This window comes from Octodon degus, unplaced genomic scaffold (assembly GCF_000260255.1).
Source record: "Octodon degus isolate 3935 unplaced genomic scaffold, OctDeg1.0 scaffold00033, whole genome shotgun sequence".
Classification (NCBI taxonomy): Eukaryota; Metazoa; Chordata; class Mammalia; order Rodentia; family Octodontidae; genus Octodon; species Octodon degus.
This window is the reverse complement of record NW_004524609.1, coordinates 7,646,162-7,655,712: the sequence shown is the minus strand read 5'-3', so window position 1 is coordinate 7,655,712 and position 9,551 is coordinate 7,646,162. Positions and strand designations below refer to the sequence as shown.

The 9,551-nt window shown below is 46.7% G+C and overlaps 1 non-coding gene across 1 annotated transcript; it reads left to right on the top strand.

Annotated features, from left to right (window-relative positions):
* On the top strand, positions 1-107 carry LOC111816506. The gene has a single exon (XR_002820883.1). It is a non-coding gene; the product is annotated as a U6 spliceosomal RNA (small nuclear RNA).
* The last annotated feature ends 9,444 nt before the right edge of the window (positions 108-9,551 follow it).

The following is a 9,551-nucleotide window of genomic DNA, read 5'->3' as shown; positions in this document are numbered from 1 at the left end:
GTGCTCATTTTGGCAGCACATATACTAAAATTGGAATGACACAGAGAAGATTAGCATGGCCCCTGAGCAAGGATGACACGCAAATTCATGAAGCGTCCCCTATTTTTATGTCTGCATCTCGTTCTCTGAATAGCTACTATGAAGACAACAACGTGCAATGTATTAATTATTGTAACTGTCTTACTAACCTGTTCTGAAACTGTTTCGTTGTTATTTTATTCTTTTTATTAAGATAAGTAAAAAATTAAAAAACAAAGTTCATATAACTTTAATATGTCCACTTCTTTCTTCAACACTTTGTGTTGGGGGTCTGCCCAGGAGCTCAGTTGTTTTAAGTGCCTGCGTAAGCAAAGCAGTCAGGCTCAAAATTCTGTGGTTCAATCCCCAGATCCTCATGCCTTGCCAGATCTGCCCTTAAGGCATCCTGAGTGGGCAAAAAAATCTTTCTCAACACTTTGTGTAGTGGTGGATTGCTTGTGTCCATTTGAGAAGTTTAGAAGCTTAACTAAATCAGCCCAGCAGTTCTACACCCTAGGGTGTAGAGGACCCATGCTCGGGGGGCTCAGGCCTGGATGATATGAAAGGGACATGAGGCAGGACAGAGGTTTTCTGTTTTTCAGAGGAGCTGCAGTCTTCACCTTCAGTGTGGATGGCGTCACCTGGCTTCTAGTGCAGGCTCTGGCTTCTGCCTTGGATCCTCCAGCCTTCCGGTGTGGACTCCTCAGCCTTGTTGTAGACCCATCAATCTGCCTCCTGATACGGACTTGCATGGAACACTGCAGAGAGCTCCAGACCTTAGACTGCATCCTGCAGTCTCCAATGTGCAGACGCCCTCTGCGCGCTTCCTCATCCGACTCTGTGGCTGACCATCGTAAGTCGATCCTATAACTTCTTATGCATTTGTACATCTTGTGTTATAGCTGTTTCTCTAGGAAAACACTGGGCAATACAGGTTGAAAACTGTGAAAAAATTATTCTTAATTTTTAAACATTATAAAACAGCCAATGGGCCAGATTCTAATGCCCTAGAAGGTTTGACTTTCAGACATGAGGATTCACGGGTGGTGCTCATGCAGGCAAGAGGTGCAGCCAAAAGCATAACTTTTGTCACTCTGGCTGTAGCAGAGCAAGGACAGTGGAGCCCTGGAGCCTGAACCCTTGCAGGAGTTGGTTGTAGTGATGCAGGTAATGGATGATGACTTGAATTTAAAACACCTCGATGGGGCTGGGGAGATGGCTCAGTGGAATAAGCGCTTCCCTGGCAAGCACAAGGGCCTGAGTTCAATCCCCGGTTCCGCCAAAAAAAAACAAAAAAAAAAAAAAAAAAACACCTCGATGCAGGTAAATGGAACAAAGCAGATTAGAGAGATTTACAGAATATAGGGATTGAGGTGGAGGGTAAGGGAGCGAGGACTCTATTCTGAGTGGACAAGGAACTCATGCTGGGGCCGTTCACTGACTCAGGTGACACAGGAAACGCAGCACGGGTGAGACGGGTAGGTTGTGTTCAGCTTGGAGTGTGCTGACACACCCCTGCTGGAGCCTGCAAGATGCTCATGAGAAACTCTCATTTTTGCTGGTTTGGAAGTCTAAGAAGGAACGGATGGACTTGACGTCATGAGCTTATCAATGACAGGCCCTAGGCGAGAATGAAGTCTCCCCAGGTGCAGGGTATTGAGAAAACAAAATGGCACAAAGGAAGGTGGCTGAGTAGAGAACCACGTGAGGCCAGGATGAGAGGATAAAGGGAATAAGAGGCTCAGCAGAAATAGCTGGGAGGTAGGCAGCACACCAGGGGGGCCAGAGAGGCCCAGGGAAAGAAGTGTTTGGAGGAGACATGTTGCGGAGACGGTGGGAGAGATGAAGAGCCAGGGTGATTCACAGGAACAGATGGGATGCCAGAGGCCACAGTGACACTTCTCATCTGCCATCCAGGGGCAGATGCACAGAGCTGTTTCCCTACATGGCCTCTTCGGCCTTGAATGAAAGGTGAGAGGAAAAAAACCACAGTGAAGCTGTCAGGATGCTTACTGTTCACTTGAAACTTGTAGCAGAAGCCATGGGGGAAATACACAGAATACCAAGCCCAGCTTCTTTTCGTGAGCTTCCTTTCTAATCCTAGCTATCATAGGGAGGGAATCCTCACTGAAGTTTCAGTTCAAGCACTTTCACAGTGTGATTTTAAGCATTGTTTCCACCTCTTCTAGCACCTAGCACAGATGATACCTGACTGTCATACCTCCCCCCAAGATTTGTGAATTGCCCAGTGTAATGCTAACTGTTATGGCTTGTATCTAGATCCCCCCCCCCCAAGCCTCAAGCAGTCATGGGGCCGCCTCAAGCAGTCATGGGGCCGCCTCATGCAGTCATGGGACCGGCTTCCAGAGCTTTTGATTGATTCAAGGTCCAATGCTGGGATTATGGGTGTGTGTTACACCTGCCCTGGGGCTGGTAGCCCGAATACAATATAAGGCAGGGTAAACAGCTTGCTTTCCTGCTGCTCTTCTATTTGTTTGTTTGTTTGTTTTTTGGCGGAACTGGGGATTGAACTCAGGCCCTTGCACTTGCCAGGCAAGCGCTTATTCTACTGAGCTATCGCCCCAGTCCCGCTCCTCCATTTTTTGCTCTCGTTGCTTTTTCTGTTTTCTGCCTTAAACTACTGCCCTCTGCCATGGGCCACTCTGCCTTGGAGCCAGCTGAGTAGGGACTGAGACCTCCACAAGCTGTGTGCTAAATAAACCTTCCTTCCTTCATTCTGGGTGTTGGGTATTTCGCCTCAGCAACAAGAGAAAAGTAACCAAGACAGGAGTACATTTCCATTCTGTTTAAGTTATATAGTGTTTCTTTGCTTTAGAACCTGGATTAATATTATTATCCAGCTAATAATATTATCATTAATATTATAGTCCTGTCCTGGGAAATAGCATGGCAAAAAAAAAAAAAAAAAAAAAAGTCTCTTGGCTTGTGTTTGAATAATTTGGAATGGACCTGTTGGTTAGGTCTGGTTTTCATCTCATCCAAGAAGGGAAGGCCAGGAAAGTGGGACCGTGGCCCGCCAATTGGAAGTCGTGGTGGTGTCAGGAGCTGGCTGGCCACGTGCTGGCCTGGCTCCATCTATGCCTGGCAGTAGCAGCCCGGAGCAGGGAGCTCTGACCCGTGAGCATCACGCCTCCCTGGTCAGCTGCTCGGCGGCGAGCTCAGCTGTAGCGAACCAACACAAACACTTCTCCTCTTGAAAAAAGTACAGAAAAAATCCAACCCTGCCCTTAGAAACTCTGGGTGGTTTTTTTCTTCCACCTTGAAATTAGCATTTTTTCTGCAGTAGTTGGCATGCTGGTCCCTGCTCCTAGATTTGGATCCCAGGATCCACTGCCTCTTTCTGAATGCTCTCATGCCTGGTACTGCACGGGGCTTACCGCTTGTTACTCGTTCTATACCTTTCCCGCTGCTTGTTCTCCATGCACTCCTGCTCCCTACTGCTCTCTGCCCTGAGCTCCTTGTTCTCAACTTGCAGCCGACTTTCTGGTCACAAAGCCAGGTTCTCACACTCATTACCCTCCAGTGTCCTCAGTGCAGTTTAAGATCCTGCCCCGGCGGTCCTCCCCCCCACCCCACCCCACCCCATATTTTCCTACCATGCACAACAGAACTGGGCTGTGCTGCAGGCTCCCCAGGAGTATAAAATGCTACCATTCTGTCCAAAGCACAAATTCCTGGAGCATTCATGGTATGCAGACGATCCTAGACAAGGGTGGTAGGCCTTCATTACCGGCCTAAGTAGCGCCACCAAGTGGCCGTGGCATAAATAGAATTTACAGTGTACTTGCACTGGTACTGTAGCTGGCTCTCAGTAGCACGCGGAGTTTTATTCTAGGAGCCCCACACCTCCCAAAATCCGGGAATGGTCCAGCCCATTATATAAAGTGGCATCGTTTTGGTGCATATTCTGTGTGTATGATGATCTCTGATTTACTGTGGTTTGACTTACCATTTTTCTACCATATAATGGGTTTTAATGCATTACAACTTACAGTATTTCCGAGATATATAATTATGGGTTTATTAGAATGTAACTCCCTTCTAAGTTGGAAGGCACTCATCCCTTAAATCATGTCCACGGGCTGGGGAGATAGCTCAGTGGAATAAGTCCTTGCCTTGGAAGCACAAGAACCTGAGTTCAATCCCTGGTACCACCAAAAAAATAAAATAAAATAAAATAAAATTATATATATATATATATATGCATATATATATATGCGTATATATATCCATATATCCACCAGTATTACAATATCTACCACAATGGAAATGCTATGTCAATAGTTGTTAGACTGTTTTGTTTAAGGAAAATGATATAAGGACCAAGCCTTATATCAGTCCCTGCAAGTGGGAACCAGCACACTCTCTGGTCCCCAAGAAAAAAGAAACCAAACGTACACAAGCTGGGAGAGTGTGCCCCGAGGGTTTCCCAGAGGAAATGACATCTCTACTAACATAAGAAGACTGAGGAGTTGAGGAGAGAGAAACAAGGAACACTGTTCGGGAGGAGGAAACACGGGCCAACGCCGGGAGAAAAGATGATGCCAGTGCAGGGGCTGGAAGACAGCGAGGGCCGCAGCCCACCCTCACCACATCCCTTAGGGCAGGTGGTACGGCGACGCCCGCTTTCCACGTGAGGAGTCCGAGGCGCTTACAAGCCACGTGGAGGCAGCGGGGAGCCAAGGGGGACGCTATGCAAAGGGCATGGCCGCTGCCTGTCGCCTGAGAGCTACGGACGCCCTTGAAGGAGGGATGGTGAACAGGCGGCTTTAGGAAGGCTGGCAGACACCGACGTGTTTGCTGATGCCACGGGGAGCTAAGGCGCAGTGCCAGTGCCCGCGGATCTCAGAGCCGGCCGGGAAAGCCGGCAAGGCGCTTGAATGGGACCCGCCACACACAGGCTGTGGAAGCAGGGTCGGTTGGCAGGTCCCCAAGGGCCTTCACCCCGAGCTGCAGCTCCAACAGTCGCTTTCCCGTTGCTGGCACACAATGCCCACAGCTTTCAGGAGGAGAGGTTGATCTGGCCCACAGCTTCCTCTGGGTTTGGTCTGAAGTTGGCTAAGGGGGTGCAGGGCAGAAGCACAGCAGAAGGGCTGGGCGGAGGAAAGCTGCTCAGCCTGGGCGCCCAGAAAGTGCAGAAAGAAGGGAGGAGCCCGGGCCAGAAGTACTTTCCAGGTCACAGGAAGTACTTTCCAGGTCACACCCCAGTGGCCCAACTCCCGCTAGGTCTACTTCTTTTTTTTTCCTTTTTTTTTTGGCGGAACTGGGGATTTGAACTCAGGCCCTTGTGCTTGCCAGGGAAGCACTTATTCTACTGAGCCATCTCCCCGGCCCCATTTTTCTTGAAGGCAGAAACCTCTGCCAACCTGCTGGACTCAGATTAGACACAGCATCCTACACTATTTCTCTATACATCCTTCTTACCTATTCAAACTTACCTTCTTTCCTTCTCAAAGTTATCTTACTGCACCCACTCTAGGTTCTACCCCACATTTATGTCCACAATGTTTACAAAAGGAGTTAGATAGCATTGCAATAAATAAACATATTGATATTGGGACGTGAAATTCCTAACCTGGCCTGAATGAGTTCGTGTTCTCTAAAACTGAAGAATGAATTTTAGGAACAAATGGAGGTTGAGGGTAAAACTTTATTGGAAAGGAAAGCTTCTGTCGGAGAGGGACAGAAAGGGGTCCCAAGCGCGTTGCCCAGGAAGCTCTCTCCTTCAGGTTATTTTTATAGGACAAAACCATGCGAGGCTAAGGTAGACACCAGGGTCCCACTTAGGCGGATACAGGGTGGGACAAAACTATGGTCAACCAATGGGATTACAAGCACCATTGCTCAGGTAAAATTTATTAGGCCTAGGACCAAATGGGGTAGTGAGTCACGTAGCAAGCGGGCATGAATGTAAATCGGGACCTTATCTGGTGGCCTTCAGTCGATGATTCTTCCTGACTAATGAGCAATCCTGGATGCCAACTTTAGGGAGGTCAGCATTTGTTTGATCTTTAGGTCTGACTCACACCAGGAGCATCTCCCCAGTAAGGTGTCTGGTCTTTGTCATCTCCTTCGAGGGCCTGTCCCTGTCTAACTACCTACAATATTTCTATCTAACTCAGGCTGCCTGAAACATTCCCCCCTCTGAAGAAGTAACCTGAACTGCTGTGAGGGGACCGTGGGCGATGACTGCTCTGGCTTCTTCATGCTGAAAGGGGTCATAGTTGTTGATCGGCAGTCAGATTTACTCTTCAAAGGCTCTATCTAAAGGCCCTCGATAGATAACAGGCATTTTTCTCTTGGGTGGTCGTATAGCTTTGAGTCTGGAGGAGACAAAATCAAAGAAACAATTAAGTATGCATGGGCCCAATAATAGTATCAACAGGATGATTATGAATATAGTCAACAAAGGTTTCCACCAGGAAGAGTTAGTAAGGGCTTCCCATAAGGATGATAAAGATAAGGTCCAAGAGGCTTCAAGGTCGGACATATCATTGATCTGTTTTTTAATATCTTGAACAGTTACTGAGATATTTGCAGAAGGATCAGGAATGTGCACACAACATTCAGTTTTTATAATTGCACAAGTAACCCCCTGTGCTGCTGTTAGTACATCCAGTGCCATCTGATTTTGGAGAACGGCCTGTCTCATTAATTTTACTTCTTCATTTAAAAGAGAGAGACCAGTTGCAGTATCATTTAAGGCCCGCTGAGTCTAGCTGGTTAAGGCCTCAATGTGTTTCATGACCTCTTCTAGCCCTAGAGAAGGGATAAAGATAGAGGCCAAGTGATCATACAAGTGAAACACACTTCTGGACCATCGATGTTGTAGGCGGAGTAAATTTGCAGGTTTGTCAATATTTTTGACACTCCTGCCTTGTAACCAGGCAAATCCTAACGTGCATCTCCCTGTCCATCTAGGGGGTAACCAGGGCCACAAATTGGTTCCACAAGACCAATGAGTGCCATTGGGAGCCTTCCATCTAAGGTCAAGATGATCACAACAGTCCGATGCAAACCAATCTCCAGGCTGTAAGGTTATTATATGTATACAGTGGTCAGGGGAAGTCCATCCCAAGTATTTAGTGGAGTTAGGCCAATGAGAAAATGAGTGATTCTTTTGTTCCCAACATAAATGGGCTTTTCTGCTGAGGTGTCCTATGGTGGGGGTTAACCATAGATAATCATCCCATATGACCACTAGGCCAGTAGCAATCCTGGATAGGGACTGCCTGGGCTCCAGTGGGAACCGGTGGGTCCCCTGGCTGTCTTTTTTCTAGTCCTCTGAAATTGACAAGATAATATTCATCTCCAAATGCAGTAGCAGCCTATAAGCCTGCCTGCTTTTTGGTAGAAGTCAAAGTTTGGTTTAGAATCAACATTATATTCTTCCAATCTAGTTCATAAGTCTGAGTGAGGCCTCTAAAGACCTCAATATACTTATCAGGATCATCTAAAAATTTTCCAAGATCTGACTTTATCTATTTTAGGTCACTAAGAGAAAAAGGTACATGAACTCTGAAAGTTCCAAATTGCCCATTTACCTCTTGTAAAGGATATTGTCCTTGAACAGCTTGTCTAAGCACAGTTAGGGATGGGTATAGCCCTGTAGAGGGCTGGATTACAGCTGGTCTAGAAGCCCCATCCCCTAAATTAGAAGGGCCGGCAGGGGAGACCTTACTTTTAGTAATGGTGGGCGAGGCTGTGATTACAGCTGTCTTGTCCTCAGGCTCCAGAGGTTGGGGAGCAGCCTCAGGCTCTGGAGTACTGAAGGTCTTAGGATCCTGAGCTTCGTGGTCTCTCTGTGGCTCATGTCTACATTTTAAAACCAAATGAGATCTATTTCTTAATGCAAAAAATACCTGAACATAAGGCATTTCTGACCATTTTCCTTCTTTTTTGCAATAACTTTCTAGTTGTAAAATGGTGTCATAGTTGATACTTCGCTCTTCACTCCATTTTGGCTCTAGTGGGTACGCAGGCCACGCACATGTGCAGAAAAATATTAAACGGCTTTTTCTCAACGTATATGGATCAAACGTCTTCCAGTGCTTAATGATGTACTCTAAAGGGGAAAGTGACTTTGACTGTGAGATTCCCATATCTGGAATACAATAAGAAATTAACACTTAGGGCTTGTCCCCTCCTTATTTCTAATTGATTCCCTCCCTCAAGGCGTCCCTTGAGTAACCCTCTCCAGAGCAGGTGGATGCTCGTGTTGGAGAGAAGGGAGACAAGATCCCACCAGCCCATCCACCCTCGAACTGATGCAGAATCTTATCTCCTGAACACATCTCACCAACCCTTCCCTTACTCTTCCTGACCATTTGTGAGTTACCAGCTACACTTAGTCCGGTGTTAGCAATGTGTACAGAAGGAAGCACAACTATGGCACAAAAGGTCAATTAGAAGGGAGCAATTCTCGGGCTATAAAGATCACTCCTAGAGATTGATGGAACAATTGACTGGGAAACTTGACACTGTGCACTGAATCAAGTCTCTAAGTGCCTGGTTCCATCCGATCACCTAGGTGAACATTTTTAGCAACTAGACAAGCTTTAACCTCAGAGCTCACAGAGGAAACTTATATTTATCATATAGCAATCACATTTTATATGTTGGTAAAGACAATATAGCTGGCAAGCATCTTACTCTTAGTTAACACGTAAGGCACAGGTATAAATCACCTTCCCCTAATAGCCACTGCGGAATGTAAACTATCGCAAGCTGCCTCAGCCTGATTTATGAAGGAGTGACTCATTAACTTGTCCTACTGAAAATCTCAAGTAGAATTCCTAGTTCACTAGCAAAAAGGGAGGAAAAAGTACAATAGGTAAGTGGAGATCTTTCAGTGGTCAGGAGCCAGTTTCCACCAAGGAACCTTCGGGTTTGGCGCCTTCTCCCCTCAGGAATTCTCGGTTTCTTTTGGCCCACACAACCAGAGATGTCTCCAGAAAGGAATCCAGCAGTTTCTCTGGTCACCATTCCATGAGCCAACGGCTTCAATGGGGATTCACCAAAGAACGGCTGGGGAAACCTGTCCTCTGCTTCAAAGAGTGGCAGCTGCTCTAAGAGCATTTACTAGCTGGCAGAGTAACCGCTGTTTGTCCAAGGTCTATAAGGGATAGTTAAAAGCCTGAACAAGATCACTTAGCATTCTGCAGAAAAAGGCTTTAAAGTCCATAACTTATCTCTTACACACTTAAATAATTAGACCTAGGAGAAAAGGTTGAATCCTCCCTCACACTAAACGTGTTTTGGTCCCCTAAGTGTGCTGCTTTTGGAGATAGCTCCTTCTGGTGTCACCTAGAAGTCGGTTCTCTCCACTGTGTCTCAGGTTTAGCCTCCCGAAGGAGACCTGCCCAGAGCTGGACATGACTTTTATATCTGTTCTCCTAGACGGGCATAGTCCTCTTAGTCTCATCTGACCCAGAGACAGGGTATATGTCCTTTTTCTAAAATAACTTCCCTGTCTTCGGCGTTAACAAACGCTCATTTTCTAAGGGCTTCAC